Source organism: Neltuma alba, unplaced genomic scaffold (genome assembly GCF_004799145.2).
Source record: "Neltuma alba isolate B1F8T4 unplaced genomic scaffold, ASM479914v2 tig00005746_pilon, whole genome shotgun sequence".
Classification (NCBI taxonomy): domain Eukaryota; kingdom Viridiplantae; phylum Streptophyta; class Magnoliopsida; order Fabales; family Fabaceae; genus Neltuma; species Neltuma alba.
In genome coordinates, this window is record NW_021634217.1 from 51,304 (window position 1) to 71,757 (window position 20,454).

Genomic DNA, 20,454 nt, shown 5'->3' on the forward strand with positions numbered 1-20,454 from the left:
ACTCCTAGCATGATTTTTTTCACCCACAAGTTTAAAGGCAAGACTTTACCTAGTCTACATTATTTGACCGATTGACCTAATCACCATTAATATTGTTTTTTCAGTGTAAAATGAACATCAATACCCAAAAGAATTACAAGAGCACGATGGTTTTGACAAAACAAAAGAACCAAGGCATATTGTTCTATATTTTAATTTGGATTAACACCATTTTAGTCCCTAAAAATTGACTTCATTTTGGTTTTAGTCCTTGAAATTTGAAACAATAGTTTTAGCCTCTGAAATTTGATTTTATTTTAGTTTTGATTCCTAAAATTTAACCTCATTTTTTATTTTAGTCTTTGTTTTGGGGACTAAAAATTTTAAACCGGACCAAGGAACCAAAACCACTAGTTTAAAATTTGAGAGACCAAAAATGAAAATAAAGTCAAATTGTAATGACTATAAGTGGTATTGACCCTTTTAATTTTGTCCAAGTTCTCACCACTTTTTGTTCTCCCTTTTTAACACAAAGAACACTTTTTGAATTTGATATTTTAAATTTATCTCAAATTCTTTTTTTAATTTATTCCAAATTAGCTACTTAATTAACCAAATTATGCTTGTTCTTAACTCTAACAAACGGGCCGTTATAGGCCAGATTTTTTTTTTTTTTGTCAAAGTTATAGGCCAGATTCGAACTGCCTCTTCTTAAAAGGATCTTCACCGACCATATATATAATCCCACGGCTACCAATGAGCCTACTTTCATTCTCCTTTTTTGATAACTTCCTCTTCTTCTTTTTCTCGGTGACATAACTTCCTCTTTGGATATGGGACTAAAAACATTAAGGGAAAAGAAGTTGCCAACTGCCCTTATTATATATAGTGTTTCAGTTGTACATTTAATTACATACATATATGACATATTTTATTTTTATTATATAAAATTTTTTAAGGGGTTTGAATCTTCATAAGTTATAAAATTTGATGGTTTTTATTTTAATGTAATTGTTAGTGGGTTTCATACATTTTCATTTGGGAAAATCTTCCCAAAAAAAAAAAATAGCTCCTGAATTTCAAAATTTCAAATCAGTCTTGTTTATTACATTTTAATAGCAATTAACTATACTTGAAAAGCAAATAACAAAATATTTTTGTAATAATTATTAATCTGGGATTTGAAATTTTAAAAAGTTTTTTTTTTTGAATTTTTCATTTTCATTTTTTTTAAATTAATAAAAACATATTAAAATCTAAACTAAAGTCTTGGCAATATAATGGAATAGGTCCCACATTCCTTTTTTCTTTTTTATTCTTAGTGAAACAAAAGTATTCTCAAGTCACATTAGACTTGATTAATCCCTTTCGTACCTGAAGGGGTTAAGAAGTAACCCTCCCAACAAGTGCGCTTTCTAGAATTTGAACTTGTGTTTTCCTTTTTATGGGGGTGAGGCTACTACTATCTCAACTAACAGCTTGTTAGTCCGCATTCCTTTGTTTTTATTAGCATAAAAATGATAATTACTCAAGTTTCTGTAAAACCCCAACACTTTTTGGCTAAACTAAATCACACTATTGAAGAGTTACTTGTTTAACTAACACAGAAAGTGCTTTTCCATGTCACGTTTGAACCAATATAAAAGTTGCACAAATTTGCATGGCCTAATTACTCATCACTTTTAAAACTAACATTGAACATGAAATTAATCAGGAATACTAAGTTACACAAGCAAAGGAGAAGTCCATTTATTAATATTTCTCAGAATGCCAAAACCTACGAATCAAACTAACAATATATGATTCAATTGTACTACCTCACACTTACAAGAATTGCACTTCGAACATTGTGTGTTTCATCTGACCAGACCAACGATGAAGAAAGCACTGCTTTTGGTGATTTTCCTCCAACAATTGTAACCACAAAAGACTGTTTCTCATTCATAGACTTGAACGACAAAGTTTGAGGTTCCACTTTGATACTCATTTTTGAATTTGGTGAAACAGTCACTTTGTAGTTCGAGTTAGCAGATCCAACGTTTGTGACTGTTCTATTAACCTTGACATTGAAAGGCTGCATTGTCTGAACTGTAATTCCCAGTGAAGGATAATTTGTGTTCCGGACCAAAGATCTATCAGGAGATCTAGGACATGTGACACTTCGATCTCCAGATATTTGTTTAATTGTTGTATGATCATAACCTAGGTTGCATGACATTTGTATGTAATCTTGCTTAGAAAGGTCATAAACTAACCCTGGATCAGCAGCTTGCACAGGATTAACATGTCCTGATCCATAAGCAAACTCACCAACATGATCATCATTAACATTAGCAGCAATTTTCATAGGTTTAGCTGTCGGCATGATCGCAGATCTGATGGCTGCCGGGGACCAATCTGGGTGAAAATTTTTCACATATGCAGATATTCCAGTAACATGTGGGCATGCCATAGAAGTTCCAGCCTGTATGTTGTATTTCACTGATCTTTTATCTCCAGGATTGCCTAAGGAAAAATCAATAAGTAAAATATATCACCTACATAACTAATAAGTTGCTTCAATATTAACATAGGATATTGTATCTAACATTTTTTTCAGTCTTTTACTCTTCCAAACAAATTAAACATGGGAATATTGGTCAAGTGTCCCCGGTTAGAAAATTAATAGGTTAATCTCATTGTTAGTTTTACAGTTTGATCGAATTTTGATTTTGATCTTTATAGTTTCGAATAATTAGTTTTGGTCCCTATAATTTCATAAAAATTTGGTTTGAAATTAAGTACAAGAACCAAAACCAAAATTCTTTAAAAATATAGGAACCATTATGGAGACTAAAATCAACGATTTGGAATGACAAGGATCAAAATCAAAATTCAATCAAATTATAAAAACTAACAATAGTATTAACCCAAAATTAACTGTGCAAAGGTATCTAAGGACTCAAGTTCTTGAGTGGGTACATTTCACCTTCAGCGAGTATTATTATTCCTTGGTTATGTGCAATATATCTTCAACTAGCTATGCCAAAATATCATTTGTTTTACACATAATTGAAAATAGGTTGTACTTGCTAAAGAAAAGTTTCATTCGCTAAAGATAGGCTGCACCAGGTTCTTGAACAAAGTTCAAATACCTTTGCACAATTAATTTAACTTCTAACAAGGGACTTTTGACCAATTTTCTGATTAAGCGTTAGGGTCGCTAACCTGAGGGTGAAGCAATAGGTGAAAATGCAGCCAAGATATCAACCCCTGGAGCAGTTATATATATCTGGTTTAAGAATTTCTGCAACAATGGCATTTGGCCCTCGAGAAGAAGAATCAGCCACATTGGGAGCATTATGATCTTCAACAGCCTCACTCTTGAGAATTTCAGCTTTTGGATCTTTGGTTGATCTTGTATAAGACCTCACAAGATCATAATCACTAGAATACAAAGTCAAAGAAGGTAATGAACTCACATATGACACATTACCTTCACCATCATCTTTTGTAATTGCACCAATCGCTCCAGCACTAAAAGCCTTATCTTCTCCATCAGGATAAGGACACGACACATTCTTCCCTGTAACCAAACTACTCTCTAAACAATGACAGTCATCAGCTTTAACTTTTGGGCACTTCTCTGAATCGCCATTTTTTAAAGCTACAAGAAACTGTGTGCCATTTGATGCAAAAGAATTGACTGAATTGCCAGTTAGGGTTTTTCCATTGCCAAGAACAACCTTGTCGATGATTCTACGATCAATGGTGCTTGATGCTACTGTGAAAAGCCATGGTGCTTGATTCTACCCTGAGACTGTGGTTGGATCAGGACCATTGTTTCCAGCAGAATTCACTGTGAGGATTCCTCTTGCCATTGCATGAAAGGAACCAATTGAAATGGCGTCGTTTTTGAAATCTGTTGGAGATGGTTTTCCTAATGAAACAGAAAGAATGTCTACTCCATCTGCAATGGCATCATCAAAAGCAGCTAACAATTTCGCTTCATCACAACCTGCGACTATGTTTCATGTGTTAGAATTGTTAGAATACGATAAACGTAGACTACCTAGACTACTGGAAAACACACATATATACTATATTATAACCTCTTTCTAACTTCACTTTTTAATAACATCTGAAATAATTTAAGCTTACTTAGATGCCTTTTACATCAAGACCCCTAATGTAATCATATTAAGTACAATATTTATTATTTACGAACTTTAAAATTACCATTAGAACTACTTGTCATATCGGCCTAGGGACAGAGGTGTCCTCGAGATATCAGGGTGGCCATGGGTTCGATCCAAAGCTCACTTAGCCCCCTTCCTAGTCCAAGAGAAAAAACTACAGTCATTATCAAATAGTTTTGTCACTCCCACAAAGCTCACCTACAGTTATTTCTAGAATGTATTTTTGAAGTACCTCTTTTGATCATTCCTTCCCGTTGAAAAGTACTCTCTTGATGGAAAATCTCTTTAATAAATAAAGTAGATTAAGATCTTATATTTAGAATCGAAACAAGCCACCTTTCTACTAGCCCTTATATTTTGGACCAAACAAAGTACTATATACCCCTCCAATCCTCAACGTAGAAACTAATTTGAGTGTTAATCTTAGTTCTAAAGACCCATTTCATCATATATTCAACAATTTTTTTCCAAATTAACCCTATTACGCTAATCAAATAAGGGTAGGAGGGAGGGGATTAAAAAAGATGACTAAGGTATTTTGGAAAAAATATATCATATTACCTAATTTAACTAACATTCTTAATCTATTTGAATTAGTTAATTAGGTCTTATGTTAAGGAATAGAAGAGTATATAACAAAATATATTATTAAATCATTGACACTAAAAGCCACAAAGAATTCTAAAGAATTTATTTGCAAACTACTCAACAAATCCTTATCACCTGAAGGATTGCAAACTTCGCAAGCAGCAATTCTTGAGGATGGAAAGGCTAGCTCCTCTTGCAATGCCTGGTGCAAGTCCATAAAAGCTTGCATCTTTAACTTTGTTTCCTGCATCAATTGAAGCAGTATGTGTTCCATGGCCATCGTTGTCCACAGCAGAATCATCTACGTAGAATCGAGCTCCTATAATCTTCTTGTTGCACGTAAAGGTTTTCCCACCTCTGCAACTTCCTGATTCAATGCACAAGGCAAATAAACTTTAAAAATGTTCAATTGCTTGGACTAGATAAAGTATTTAATTTAATTACCTTTCCATTTTTTTGGAACAGGACCAAAACCATGATCACTGAAACTGTCTGATCCTGGCCATATTCCATTATCAATGACTCCAACTATAACATCACTTTCGGCAGCTCGCTGTCGTTTAATGAATTCATGAAATTCTATGAAGTCCCATGATCTTGTCGTATGAGTTTCAAGCGTTGCACTTGGGAAAACAGACACTACTTCCTTCATCTGAGCAATCTTTTCTGTTTCTTCTTCAGTGAGTTTTGCAGCAAACCCATTAAAACTTCTCTTGTAGCTCTGAATCAACCAACCTGAAGCATCGTGGTCTTCATCACCATGGATGCACTTGTTGTAGAATGCTCAAATGAGGAGAAGTAGGAGAATACGATGATTCTTCCTCAGGAAGTGATCCCATGCAGACGATATATGTTTTCCTGTCACCACCAGCATCATCAATGGCGTCACAACGTATGGAAGCAATAAGGAAGAAAGACGTAGCACAGAGGAAAACAGTTGATGAATAATATTGTTTAGCCATTATTTCACCTCCTGGGATATTGAAGGATGCAGGCATGTTTCATCTCTGATTATTTTTATGAGAGAGAAAACAATTTAATTTCATTTATTGCTCTTGGGCGGCAATTATCACTTTCTGATATTGGTATTAAATTAAATCTGTTTCAATTAATGATGGGTGAATTTGACTAGATCTAAGCCATTTATTGTAAGGTCAAGTGTGTGCTAGATTTAATGCCATAAACGTGGATTAACAAAGGAGTAATTAACAGACAAAAATATACTTTAATTAGCCTATTATTTTATGAAATGATAACATAAAATATATTCTCGGGGTTCATATCAAAGTTGGATTTCATGGAATTGGATGCAATTAATATTGCATCGCAATCGGATTTCCGGAATTTTGGACTGAGACACGATTATAATGTAAATTAACAAACAAATGCAATAATTATAAACAGGAAGGTAACTCCAGGAATTTTTTTTCCCCGAAAATCCACAATTCCAAAGCCAATTCCATCAAAATTATTGGTTGAACCAGATTCCCTAGTAATCACAAGTCTTAGAGCACCAAATTTGCTTTGTTCAAATTCATTTTCCATTTCCCTTTCCACCTTACCAATTACTCTTCTGGTCCTATTTATAAGTCACTCCCAACATGTTTTATATAAACAAAGAAAAACTTTAAACTTTATTAAAATCTCATTTAAAATTTAATAACTTTTTAATTTTATCCCTCTTTAATATAAATTATACTACATGAGAACAAAGTCAACACATTAATAAATAAAGGGTAAAATTATACATTCATGTCAAAAAATTTTCTCTCTATCCTATAAATACGATCAAAAAATTTATTCTTTCTCTGCCATGTAAATACGATCAAAGGAGTACATATCAATTGGTGATAATGGAATCTCGTTAGTCAATGGAATAACTTTCAAAATTTAAGGAAGAAATTCTTTGTATCAAAAATAGCATACTATCTGGTCTTATTTACAAGGCAAAGAGAATTTTTCTTGCCTTAATATAAATCGCTTTATTAAATTTATAAATACAAAATTTTATTCCTAATTTATTGTGTGAACTGTTGCTTTCTTAGAAAATACTATATGTGTGTACAGGGAAAAAGAAAGTATATATATTAAATAAAAACAAAATTAAAAAGTTATTAAATTTTTACTGGAAAAAAATTATTAAATGTTCAAACAAAGTTGTTAAAGTTTATAAGTTTTCTTACTTTCAACAAAATATATTAAAAGTGCCTTACAAATAAATATAAAAGAGTATTTCTTTAATTCTATTTATAAGTCACTTCTAACATCTTTTATTAAAACTCGGAAAAAAATTAAATCTTATTAACTCTATTTTGAAACTTAACTTTTTTTAACTATACTCAAATTTAATAGATATCATACCTCATGAAAATAAAATATGCACAACAAGGAATAAAAGGTAAAATCTTATATTCATATAAAAAATTTAATAATGTAACTTATAAATAGGGTGAAAATTAGGAAAAAAGATATAGTCAAAAAATTCTTCTTTCTCTACCTTATAAATAAAATTGCTTATAAATAAAAAGGTTAAAGTGTAAATCTGCCCAAAAAGTTTTTATTTAGGAGCTCTCAGAATGCAAAAGTTTTGTTGAATGCAAATTTACTTTAAAAATTTAAAATTATAATAATATTACCCCTTAAAAAGAACTAACAATTGCTCATAAAACCGTTGACCATTAACATTTTTAATAGTAAGAGATAATACTTTTATGATTTTAAACTTCTTGAACAAATTTGTACTTAAAAATAACTTCCGATACCCGCCATTCTAAGAAAAATATTCGGGCAAATTTGTACATTAACTCTAAATAAAATCAGAGGATGACAGGTCATCCCCCCCCCCTTATGACTTTTTTTTTTTAATTACAAGCAGATATCAGACAAAATTAAGCAAGCAAACTTCCTAGCCGTATAGCATCTCTCTTATCCGACTGGAGCAAACATTCCATATTGCGTAAAGGTGTATTCAGAACCACCATGTCTACCAGCATGTCCCAAGCTTCCGCAGCCACTAAGTTAGCGACTTTGTTAGCTTCTCGGTCACAAAGCACTACATCCGTCCTCCAATCTCTCACAAGCAGTTGTTGGATTTCTCCTAGCGTGACAGCATCCGGATGTTCTACTGGGAAAGAGACCTGAAGAGTTTGTATCAGCTCATAGCTATCGCATTCGACAATTATATGGCGCCAACCAATATCCCAAGCAAGCTTGAGTGCCCAAAGGACTCCCCAAGCCTCAGCCGTGAGTGACGAACCAGGGCCAACCTTGTACATAAATCCCTTCATGAACTGACCATCGTGATCCCTAAAGACTCCCCCACAGGTGCATAATCCTGTACCCAAGTCCCGAGAGCCATCCACATTAACCTTGATAACACCCCTTGGTGGAGGGCGCCAAGAAGGCGACATACTCACCCGGCTATGCTGCTCTAGGGCATTCTGATTTCCCCAAGATAAGCAGGCCCGTGAACGTGCAAGAATTGAAGACGTATTCCAGCTTTCGTTAGAAAAAGCGCAAGCATTCCGATGAAGCCATATATTCCTACACACAGTCGCAAACCAAAGACGGAATTCGTAGCCATTGATAGCCACACGCTTACTTAAGCTCCACATGACCCAGCTTAGGACAGTCCTTGAGCCAAAAAACTGATTCCACCATTGTCTTGGCAGAATAGAAATCCAAGTCTGTCGAGCACGGTCACAATCACAAAGAACGTGCAAGACGGACTCTTGTTCTATTCTACAAGCATCACACAAGCCAGAAGGATGTAAGCCACGCTTAAAGCGTGCCAGATTAGTGAGGAGTCTTTCATGTGAACACAACCAAAGAAACAGGCGGTACCTTTGTGGGACACGAAGTTTCCAGATAGATTTCCACAGCCTCCTATTATCCGGGGCTTGATGCCTGGAGAAATGATCGTAAGTCGATTTAATAGAGAATAAACCATTTGACGACCACCTCCAAGGAGGACGGTCTTGATCACCAGCTAGATTCGGATGAACCCGATCAATAGCACACAGATAACATGGGAAGGCAGATAGCCCTCAAATTTGTGACGCATCCATGATCCTGAGGAGGATATGCAATCGGCTACCTTCCACTCCAGTATACTTAGAGGGATTGAACAAGTAGAATAAGACACAAGAGGACCAAAGTGCGGGACCCATGCGTCCTTCCATAAGAAAGTATCACGACCACTAGATATCTGCCAAGCCAGCTATCTTTCACCATAGACCAACTCGTCCGGATTCCTTTCCAAGCTCGCGATTCTGATCTCCGCTTCTCAACAATAGAGATAATATCACCTCCCATCTTATATTTTTCTCTTAGAAATTTCACCCACAGGGTATCCTTTCGTGTAATCAGCGACCACCCAAGCTTAGCCATGGTAGGTTTTGTTTAAGAGCTTAGACGGCGTAATCCAAGCCCTCCTACCTCCTTCTTGCTACAAACAGTATCCCAAGCGACTAAGTGAGTCTTGCGAGCTGTAGTATTCGATCCCCACAGAAAGTTTCTGCAACGTTTATCAATCTCCACACAGGTGGAACTCGGTAAAGGAGTTGTCTGCATGGCATAGGAGGGAATAGTCGCAACCACTGAGGAGACTAGCGTTTGTCTAGCAGCTAAAGACAAGGTATTCGCTTTCCAACGGGACAGCCGAGTATCCATCTTATTTAGCACAAATTTATATGTCGCATTGGATACTCGCTTATGAAGAATAGGCATTCCCAAGTACTTCCCGAAATCCGAAGTTGGAACGAAGTTGAGGAAATCACTTATTTCCCTACACCTATTATGGTTCACATTTTTTTAGAAGAAAATCCTAGACTTGGACGCATTAACCTTCTGGCCGGATATTGCACAGAAATCATCAAGGATAGCTTTCACCACACCTGCTTGCTCCATATCTGCTCTAGCAAACAAAATAAGATCATCAGTAAAAAATAAATGAGAGATAGACGTACCTTGTTTACTCAAGCGGAAAGGGAGCCATTCTCCTTCATCAACGGCAGCTTGAATAAGATGCCCCAGTCTCTCCATGACAAGAACAGAGAGATAGGGGGAGATAGGGTCTCCTTGACGCACCCTCGTGAGGACAAATTCGTTAGCTGTAGAGCCATTCCAGGTAAGTTGCATTCGAGGTGAGGAAATACATGAAGCAATAAGTTGCCGTATGTTTTGTGGAAACTGGAGTTCCTCCAAGCAGTCAAAAATGAACTTCCATCGCACCCAATCATACATTTTTTCAAGATCAATCTTGATAGCCATGAAACCTTGCTTGCGCTTCAGAGTACGCATCGAATGGATAATTTCTTGTATCAAAATAATATTGTCAGAACTTTGCCTTCCTCTAATGAAGCTGCATTGGTTTGGGGCCACCACCAACAGCATAACTGGTTTCATCCTATTCGTGATGATTTTAGTCAGAATTTTATACACAATGTTACATAAGCTGATAGGGCGGAAATCACGAATCGTCTGCGGATGATCAATCTTGGGAATCAGGACAATCCGAGTTCCGTTAATCTCTTTCACAAGCTGTGGGTTTGCAAAAAGATACTTAATAAAATTACTCATAGACATCCCCACAGTATCCCACTAGCTTTGGTAGAACAGAGGGTTCAAGCCATCCGGACCTGGTGACTTTAACGGACCCATATCAAATAGAGCTTGCTTTATCTCCACACCATCTACCTGCTTCCCTAAAGTTCTTAAACATGCCTCATCAAGAACTGGATACGAACACCCAAAAGCGATAGGTCCAGTATAGAGCTCTTCAAAGAATTTGCTTCCCATAGACATAATCTCCCTTGGATCATATGACTTATTTTTTGCAGTTAACGCACATAACTGATCTAAGCTCAGGACCTAAGGTCTTTTGTTTTCTGCCGCTACGTGGCTAAGATTCCAGCCATCATCAATGTGCTTATAACACATCGCGGGGTTAAAAATGATGGTTGGATGATGATCCTATACATATTTCAATAAAATTTAATGTTATTCTTCTGTTCATATTTATAAGGTAGAGGGGAAAAAAATATCTTTTGGTCATATTTATAAGATACTGAGAGAAATTTTATAAAAAGTATAATTTTACCTTTCATATTATTATTATGTTAGCTTTGTTTATATGAGGTATAATGTATACTACTCTGCTCCTAATTATCAGAGTCAATTGACTAATTTGAAGAGATTAATAAAGTAAGTTTAGTTAGTTATTTGTCCTAAATAGGTATTGTCTTTCCTAAAATAGCATTGCTAATCAAGTGTATTAACTAGAACTATAATTGTTAGAAGGATTATCTTGAAAAAAAATTGAGTAAATATGAGAGACAAAGTGGATTGAAGTCTTATATTTAGGATCAAAAAATAAAAATCAAACGGACTTATATTAAGGATCGGAGGTATTACTAAATAAAAATAAAATTAAAATTAAAATTTGTTAAATTTTAAATGAAAGTTAATAAAATTTAAAGTTTTTCTTAGTCTATATGAAACATATTAAGTTATTTATAAATAGAATCAGAGTAGAATTAGTATAATTTTTGATAGATTTTTTAAATTATTAATATATTTCTCCGGGTAAATATATCTAGCTGTGAGATGATTAACATGATATATCTCTTTGGAACGATTAAAAAAAATCGGATTTATTATTACAGGATTATTCATTTCATTTTGCCATAAAAGCAAAACAGAGCTGAAGCATCATACACTGTAACCTGACGTAATGGGGAAGGAAAGGGTTGTAAGAGCAGTAGTGACCCAGAGACTACTTTTCACTGCAAGAAATACAGTATCACCATGAAAGAAAGAGTATTGAATGAAAAATACACGGAGAAAGCCCTTGAAAAGAAAATTCAAGGGCAATATCAAAGGATAAATACATAACAAAACTTCACACTGAACAAGAAGGTGCGACTAAACCTTATGGAAGGCCTATAAAACCCAAGCAAAATGCAAATCCCTAATTTCCATGGATGCCAGATTTGAGCTCATAAGCAAGCCTCTGCCAGTAGGGAAGAAGAAAATGTTCATGAACTCAGTAATTAGTATGACTTCCCACAATGTATCAAGCTTCCAGCTCCCAAGAAAAGACCAAAACCAGCAGCACTTCCCAGTGTGGTCTGTCCAATATGCCTAATTTTCAAAATCCCGGTACCTGCAACTCGCATTATTAATAAAAATCAGCCAAATAAGAGCAGGAAACGAAGGAATTGATTTTTAACTCCAATATAGTGTAATTCCATAAATACAATTGTAACAACCATGACGGAACTGACACAATGGATATATGACTGATTTGGTCTTGTGAGGAGAAAAAAATACAATGTTCTACAAATTCCTGGTCTTTGGCAATTAGAGTATTCATATCGTTGGTTCTGTTTGATTTGGACCAAAATCAAATTGAACTTCATAATCAGTTTTACCAAATAGAGGTTCTATTCAGTTGACTTTGCCTCTAATACACAAAACATATTTAAGGACTTGCTTTCATATTTGGGCTCTCAAAGCAGCAAAAGGTCAGTTGATAAAACATTTAAGCCAAATGCATATATAGACTAAAGGGGTGTTTGGGAACACCTAAAAGCGCTTTTAAAAAGTACTTTTCTGCAAATCGAGATAAACTCTTCGATATATTTACTTTCTTATACCGTAAAATCACTTTTTTAAACTATGATTTGGTTCCATCCAAACACCTCCTAAGTGGTCTGTGTAATTCCTGCAACAGAATGAATTCACCCACAACGAAACCCATGGATGTAACGAAGATTCCTCAACTAAGCAACTTATGTTTAGTTCAAGAGGCTCAATTCAGTATGTGGCGCCACAAGAAGATCTTTGCACTATATCTCTTTATAATCACACATGAAATTTATTTTTAAGCTCTTATATGCAACAAAAAATCAAGTCAAGTACACCAATTTTTACAATGTTAGGTCTTACAATATGAAGTTGTTATTCCATAAAGTAGCACCATACTGAAGCTACTGATGGAAAAGGCACCATTACTTTTTCTTGTCAAGCATCCAATGCAAAGATACCAGCAAAAGAGCAAAAACACACATGCATGCTTAGACACAACCACATGGCATACCTTATACCTAATAGCCTCGTATGTCCCATAAACAGCACCTGAAGGGGGAAAAACAGAGAAATTAGTAAAGCTATGTAAATATTTCAAATGCAGGTCGAACATACCATATGAAAACTGTGAGCACATCCAATAGCTAAGTCGCATGTGATTTTAACATTTTATGAGTTTGACAACTTCAAGGCCATTATCAGTTAGGGCAAAGTTTTACATGACCAACGATTTGAAGAGGTCAAGTGTCTGAAGCAATACTCCAGCCAAAGTACTCAGACTTCATGCAAAGTTTAGAGATCAAGATTCAAACAATCTATACTCACTGCTAAGAAGTGTAAACTCAATTGGATTTTTTTTTTTTTTTTTTGAGGGGTTCAAACCTCAATTGGATTAAACGGGAAAAAAAAATGCCAAACTGGATGCCAAGCACTGTGGGGAATCATTCACTTGTTCTCGGTCCCCTCAAGTTCTACTAAGCATAATTTTGATATTTGAAAACTATTAATCGATCAAACAGATTCAAAGCTTAATATGATCAATTGGACTGTGACATTGAACAGAGAATCAAAAGATTGCAATGGGTATGTCCTATCTAAAAACCTCATGTACAACAACATAATTGGTTTCATATTGAAGAGACCCTATGGTTTGAGATTTAGGTCCTTGGTCAGCTAAATGAGTACCATGAAAAGTGATGATAAAGAAATTGGGAAAACAGAGGCGTGAAGGGAGAAACCATCCCGGCAGAAGTTTGTTTACTTAAGTACTCTAACAGCGTATCAAGTTCTGTATGGTAAGCGATTTAAGAAGAAAAGAGCTAAATCAAGTAATTCTTATTCCGGCCAGATGAAATATGAAATAGTAAAAATTTCAAAATTATATGTTTGACCAAGTTCATAATCCAAATGTTAAGCAAGACCACTTCCCGAATCAAATAAGAATTCATAATCTATATGATTCTTCTATTTCAAGCCCTTCAAAGGACATGTGGTAACACATTCCAAATGGAAAAGAGATCACTTTAAAGGTGTCGATGAATTTTGTCAAAGCCAAAAGCTCAGCAGAATGAGACAAATGAAAAACCAGAAACACAGTCCAATAGCTAGCACATCTTACCTAGACACCAACAAGAATTAAACATAGTCAACTAAAAGCCTTCAAATTGCGAGATCATAAGGATAAAGGACAATAAAAAAAAAAACAATTCAGGCATCAAATTACTAGATTAATCCGAACAGTCCAAGTTCGAAATTGTACCAACAAAAGAAAATTGATCATAGTTTACACAAGTAATTTTACAACATGCTTGCGATATCCTCGACGATGCAAAAGCAATTCCAGAAAACAAACGAAAGGGCAAAGATTTTCCAATACCACTTGCCTGAATTTATTTAAAAAAAACGAAAAAAGAATAATTCAAAACAATAGAAAGTTGAAACAGAACTAGATGAAGCATAAAGCATCAAAGGAGATGAATAAGAAGTTCATAAAAAAAAAGAAGCAATGAAGGGAAAGAATCAAAAGGATTATGAATAAAAGCAGAGAAATAAATGAAATACCGACAGCGCCGCCAACAGCACCACCAACTGCAAAGCCAGCGGTGACCCGAGCAAGGCAACTATCCTTCGCCATGAGAAAGGTGGACGAACACAATTGAAGTCCTATTAACCACTGAACCAATCAAAAATGACGTAAGAGAGAAAAGCCCTAAATTGAAATTGGAAAAAAGCCAAAACAGAAAAGTTCCGTTGCCGGGAATCGAACCCGGGTCTCCTGGGTGAAAGCCAGATATCCTAACCGCTGGACGACAACGGACTGGTTGATATTATTTTGATCACGCCTAATAGTATCAAATAATTAAAAATTAACGAGTCAAAAGATGCATGCTAACACTTGATTAAACATCACTAAAAAAAATTACAATAATGCGAATGTCGAGCCGAACAACATTTGTGTGGTGTTTGTGCAAGCTGTTGAGATCAATTAGCTGCTTCTTTACACATGATTTTTTGAAGAAATGTCATCCTAGCCCAAAAAAAAAAAAAGGAGAGATTCTATGGTCATGAATCTAACGAAGTATGGAGACAACAGGAACAAAAGAATTACATCCAACCATCCTCTCTCATAAGAAAATAATAAATGTTGCTATTGCGAACCGGCAAAACACAACAGTACATGGCACTAGGTATTGTGTGTTATGTTTACTCTTATAAAGATGATGGACCAAACAGTTGTGATAGGAAGATTTGTCCACTTGGCTTGCCAAAAAGACAAAAACTAGAGTCAAAAGGAATAAGAATCAGGACTTGTTTGTTTTTGTTTTTGTTTTTTTTTTTTTTTCAAAACAATTTTATAAAATTGTTTTTTAAAACCAGTTTTGAGAATAAAAACAGTTTGGATAATTATTTTAAAAAATGGCATTTGAAACCAAAAAAACATTAAAAAAAAAAACACATTGTCCACAAGATGGGCGGCTAGTGAAAAGAGAAGGTTTTCCAAATTTTTCAAAACAAAAAAGATACAAACTACTCCTCCAATCCTTAATATAAGACCCTTTTAACTAATTTAATTAGATTAAGGAAGTTAGGTAAGTTAGTTAATTATAAGAAAAGTGACATATTTTTCCTAAAACACCATAATCATCTTTTTTAATACCGCATCTCCCTCTTCTACTTGATTATGGTTGAGAGGTTATCTATAAGGTAATTTAGAGAAATTGATAAATATGAAAAATGAGTTTACATTTAGGACCGAAACAACTCAAGAATTGGATCCTATATTAAGGACCGGAGGAGTACAATAAAAAATATAAATGCAAGCATCAAAGTATGTATGTACTAAAGCCTAATAATCAATCATAAATAAAGTTAAAACCATTTAAGCACACTTGGATTCTCTTTTTTTTTTTTTTTTTCCCTCCATTCCTTTTCCTATCTTCTTGCTTTTCTAAACTCTCTCCATGAAACCAATGCCAAAACCATAAAGGAGTAATTACACAAGCCGTGCAGTTTGTTTGTTGAGCTAGAAAATTGTATATCAGCCTCTAATTTGTTTTTGCTAAAATTCTACACATCATCAACCATGCAACATCAATTTCTTCTCCATCAAGAGCTCCAAGTGGAAAATTATTTCCCATGTAACATCCTAATTGCAAGAGCTAGAGTAAACACACGTTTAAAATCAAGAACCGCACCTCCTATAGTAGAAGGAATCTTATGAACAGACTAGATAGGGAAAAAATTAGCAAATGCATTTGCTTATGAAATTTACACTGCAGCTACTTTCAACAAGAGCCAGCAACCTACTAAGAATATACATTTCTATCCCTCAACCCCCACACAGGTACAGATAGGGAAAAAATGAAAATGAAATCAATTTTGAGAAAAGGGGAAAAAACGGGGGAAATTACAGAATCACAATCAAATCCCTATTCTTTCCTATCATGCCAAACATAGCTTCCCTCTAGGCTTTATAATAGATGGAAGCCAAATTGTACTGGATTAGTGCAGTCTTCTTGTAAATCAGAGCCGAAATGTTGAAAAGAACATCTCATATACAGATTGTTATGTCAATGAGCCAGGTCCTCACTCCCTACACCAACAGCCGATTTGTCAACCATGCGCACATTGTATTGTTCGTACACACGTGCACGATTCTCGGCCCACCATTGTTCTGCCTGTTTCTCACTAAACCGCTTCCGACTGCATTCACCAGTGAGAAGATTAGAATACGTAAGAGATAATGTATCAAACACAGCCAGGGGGGGCAAAAATGGCCCATGAATTAGTTGCTTGATGCTAAAGATTTATTACAGAGTAATTGCCTGGTTTGTTTTACACACCATGATACAAGACTCAACCAACCTAGATAGCCTACATTTAAGTTACTGCACCAAAATGTCTTTTTAAAGTGGGGAAAAAAGCCTTACAGAGGCTAAACTGATATTAGAATCAAGCGGTAATTGAATAAGGACCATTTTTGGTAAATGCATAAATACCGTTATCACAATCTATATGACCAATTTCCTGATGAAGTCCTGCAAGTTTACAAAGAAACAATGCACCATAATGGAATCCATACCTGAAGCGAACTCTCTTTAGATCTATTACTCCTCCAGGTAGGGAAGTGAGTGTGATATATACACCAGGTTCATCCTGCTCAACCCATTCATTCTCATTACGAGATTCACTTTCCTTTGTTCTGCTTCCATTTCTATTTGATGCATCTGACTGGCTCAGTTTATTGTGACCTGCAATACGGTTATTGATGGTGCTTGATCCATTTGACAGTGATTGACTGTTTGATCCCGTCAAGTCTGGTTCTAGGCTGGTAGCCTGAACATTTAAACGCTCAACAGAAGCATTGCTGACTTCATTGGAACCAGGACTAGAACTAAAAGAAGCAAGAGAAGGTGATTTGACGTTCCTTGCTGCTCCAACAGGTAGCCTTTCAGCCATTTCCTTCAACTATTCAGTGTAATACACAAAGAAACATAGGATCAGTTAGACTTGTTCAGTGAAACCCCAAAATAAATTCCTGACCTCGTCAGTTTATTATTTAAAAAAACAATTCAAAATCTCTTGTGGATACAAAATGCACTAGTCAGAACTATCACAGCAACAAAATCACATTATGGATACAAAATTTGTAGACCATCACGCTGCTTTACATTACTAATCCTACCTGAGCAGTAAGTGACTTAATCACTTCCTTTGCCGCTTTACATTTAGCAGATTCTTCACCAGCAATGGCTATTGCTTCTTTCAGCTTTTAGTTGTTCTTTCTAGCTCAATTTCTTGTAGTTGAGCTTGGCGAGTGAGATTTTCCACCTAAACAAAGAGTGATCAGGTTTACTACCAGACAACCACGTGAATCAACCACCATTATTAATTGAGCAAAAAAAATAAAGAGAAAAGAGGAGGGTCCTCCCACACACACAGAACCCGTGCATGAAACAGTCAACCATAAACCTTAAAGACTAATATTGAGCAAGTTATTAAAAGAAACTCCTTAAAAGTAATTGATTGAAGTATCCAAACCAAAAGGTAAAGCAAAATTCCCATTGTTAATTTCGTATATCTACTTGGACTTTGCAAAACAAGGAACAATAATTAGCTTAGATATAAGCACATGGAGTACAGAATATCCTTTTCTTTCTAAGCGTGCATCACAGAATCTCGACAGCCCCAAACATACATTGCCCAATACTCATTCCTCTTTGGATGATTGTTCATCTCTTATCTTTTAAAGAGAAATGATAGAAGATAACCGAGTCACAACATAACAGATATTGCTTTCTTTGGTATACAACAGATAATGCATTTCGCTATCAATATCCAAGTGAAGATATTGACACGCACACTATTCCATTATTGCCTCTGCTTCCACATGATACCGTTTAATTTTCTTCAGACAGTACTTACATTGATAAGAAACATATCTAATGAATCAACTAGACTAAGTCCATACGAGAGGGTGAAACTTGTAAGCCAATGATATAAAGATTCTACCAACATTATTGTAGGCAAGAAAGGGAAGTGTTGTCACTAAAAAGTTACCTGCGCTCTTAATTTAATAACCTCCTGACTGAGGCTATCATTTGTCCTCTTAGCATCATCCACCACAATCTTTGGGGAGGTAAGTCCCCCAAGGGTTGGGGTTGGAGTAGTTGAACGAGGTGGACTGGGCCGTCTGGAAATGGGGGATGTTGCTCGAGAAACAATTCTAGATCCAGGAACAGAAGCTGAGAAAAACTTCTTTGATGATCCAAAAAACAGGATTGAAAGATTTAGAAATATTCAGTGCTCCCCACTGTGAGCCTCCATTTGGAGCAGGCGAGACACGACTACTGTTGAATTCCAATTTCTTGTTTTTCTTCGAAGACCTGCTCTCCACTTGCTTCAAGGATTCCATTGAAGAGAATCTTCCAAGTTGATTACGAGATCTTGAATCCAACTTATCATCCTTATCAATAAACTCCAATGATCCCTGATTGATACTTCCTCTTCTGCTTACAGAAGAATGCGATGAAGAATCAGCTTCAATAGCTTTTCTTAGTTTATTGAAACAATTATCACAGACACGATAAGGCTTGTTGGGATTTGGTGCCATGGAAGCTTTAAGAGACTTCTTACTGCTGCATGAATGACAAAAAACAAGTCCACAATTATAACAATTGTGACGTTTTCGCTTAAAATTAAATGGCAGACGGCAACCAGAGCACATGGACTGGTCAACACCAGAGACCCACTTATTATGAGACAGATAGCTGCAGTAAAATTAGTACCACAAGCAATACTTTTGACTTGCTTGTCTTTAAGAGCTTCTACTAATGTTGGGGTATTTCTATCATCATTATCCCCATGGCCTAAACGTCCATTCGCACCCTTGCCCCAAGTGTAGACCTCAGTCCTTGAAGTTAAAACTGCAACATGATATGCACCACAAGCTATCTCCTCCACAAAACTCTTTGAGAGCTTTCCTTCAACACGTGTTGGTAGCTTCCCATCAACTTGGGGATTTCCCAACTGACCATAGACAGGACTACCCATTGTATAAACATGGCCCTGTGTAGTAAGTGTGACGGTCAGACTATGTCCACAAGCAACTTGACAAAAGTTGGGCTCAACAAGAGCTGCAACGCAGGTAGGAACAAGTTTTGCTTCCTTGTCACCATGCCCAAGTCGACCCTTGTCTCCATCACCCCAAGTAAACAGCTTCCCGATGAGCAATTGCTGGAACTTGAATTTCCAACCATGACTTCCACTACAGCAGCAGTATGCCAAACTCCGCAAGCAGCACGTACGGTTCGAAGTCCCTTCAGAGACTCTACTTCCCTTGGAATTGAAACACTTTTTCGATCCCCATGACCTAGAACACCAAATGTACCATCTCCAAAAGTAAACAATTGCCCAGAAGAGGTCACAACTGCAGTATGCCATGGTCCACATGAGATAGATGAAACATGCATGCCCTCCAAGGGTCCATTTACTCTTTTGGGGACCCACTCACTTGATTTCCATGCCCAAGGAGGCCATAATTGTAGGTGCCATCACCCCATGTATAAAGATCACCAGAAAATGTGACAGCGCATGTATGATACTCACCACAAGCAACAAGTTCAATATTTGTATTACTTAGAGTTTCTACAAGCTTTGGATGAAGAACATCAGAATCAACACCATGACCAAGCCTACCCCCTGATTCTTCACCCCATGAAAAAATTTCCCCTTGCTTAGTCACTAAGGCTGCATGCCGTCCGCCACAAGCAATATTCTGCACATCAAGTACTACTGCAGATTCCAAGGCTTTGGGAAATAGAGAATCCATTTTTGCACCAAAACAACTACCAACTCGATGAGTCCCACCACCCCACAACACCATCACCTGTGCCTTCTCCCCAATGAAAACATCTCCTAATGCATCACCATCATCATGACCAGACCCTTGGCTGGATGAACTGACAGCACTAGAAGACTAACTCTAAAAGCATCCATAGGCATTGTCCTCATATGGCCATGTACACTATCAGATCCTCCTGATGACACAGAGTGAACTGAACCACTGGCAGAATCTGGAGGGAAGAAACCCTTTGGAGGAACAGCATACAAAATCACA

At 36.1% G+C, this 20,454-nt stretch overlaps 1 long non-coding RNA gene, 1 other non-coding gene and 2 pseudogenes across 2 annotated transcripts; all 4 read right to left on the reverse strand.

The window, feature by feature from the left end:
* Nucleotides 1-1,792: 1,792 nt before the first annotated feature.
* Nucleotides 1,793-5,743, reverse strand: LOC114748580 (subtilisin-like protease SBT4.3; annotated as a pseudogene).
* A 5,625-nt stretch (nucleotides 5,744-11,368) lies between these two features.
* Nucleotides 11,369-14,473, reverse strand: LOC114748582 (uncharacterized). Its single transcript, XR_003740489.1, has 3 exons — nucleotides 14,397-14,473; nucleotides 12,847-12,884; nucleotides 11,369-11,910 (listed from the first exon to the last, which is right to left on the reverse strand). It is a non-coding gene; the product is annotated as an uncharacterized LOC114748582 (long non-coding RNA).
* A 107-nt stretch (nucleotides 14,474-14,580) lies between these two features.
* On the reverse strand, nucleotides 14,581-14,652 carry TRNAE-UUC (transfer RNA glutamic acid (anticodon UUC)). Its single transcript has one exon. It is a non-coding gene; the product is annotated as a tRNA-Glu (tRNA).
* A 1,572-nt stretch (nucleotides 14,653-16,224) lies between these two features.
* On the reverse strand, nucleotides 16,225-20,450 carry LOC114748581 (PH, RCC1 and FYVE domains-containing protein 1-like; annotated as a pseudogene).
* Nucleotides 20,451-20,454: the final 4 nt, after the last annotated feature.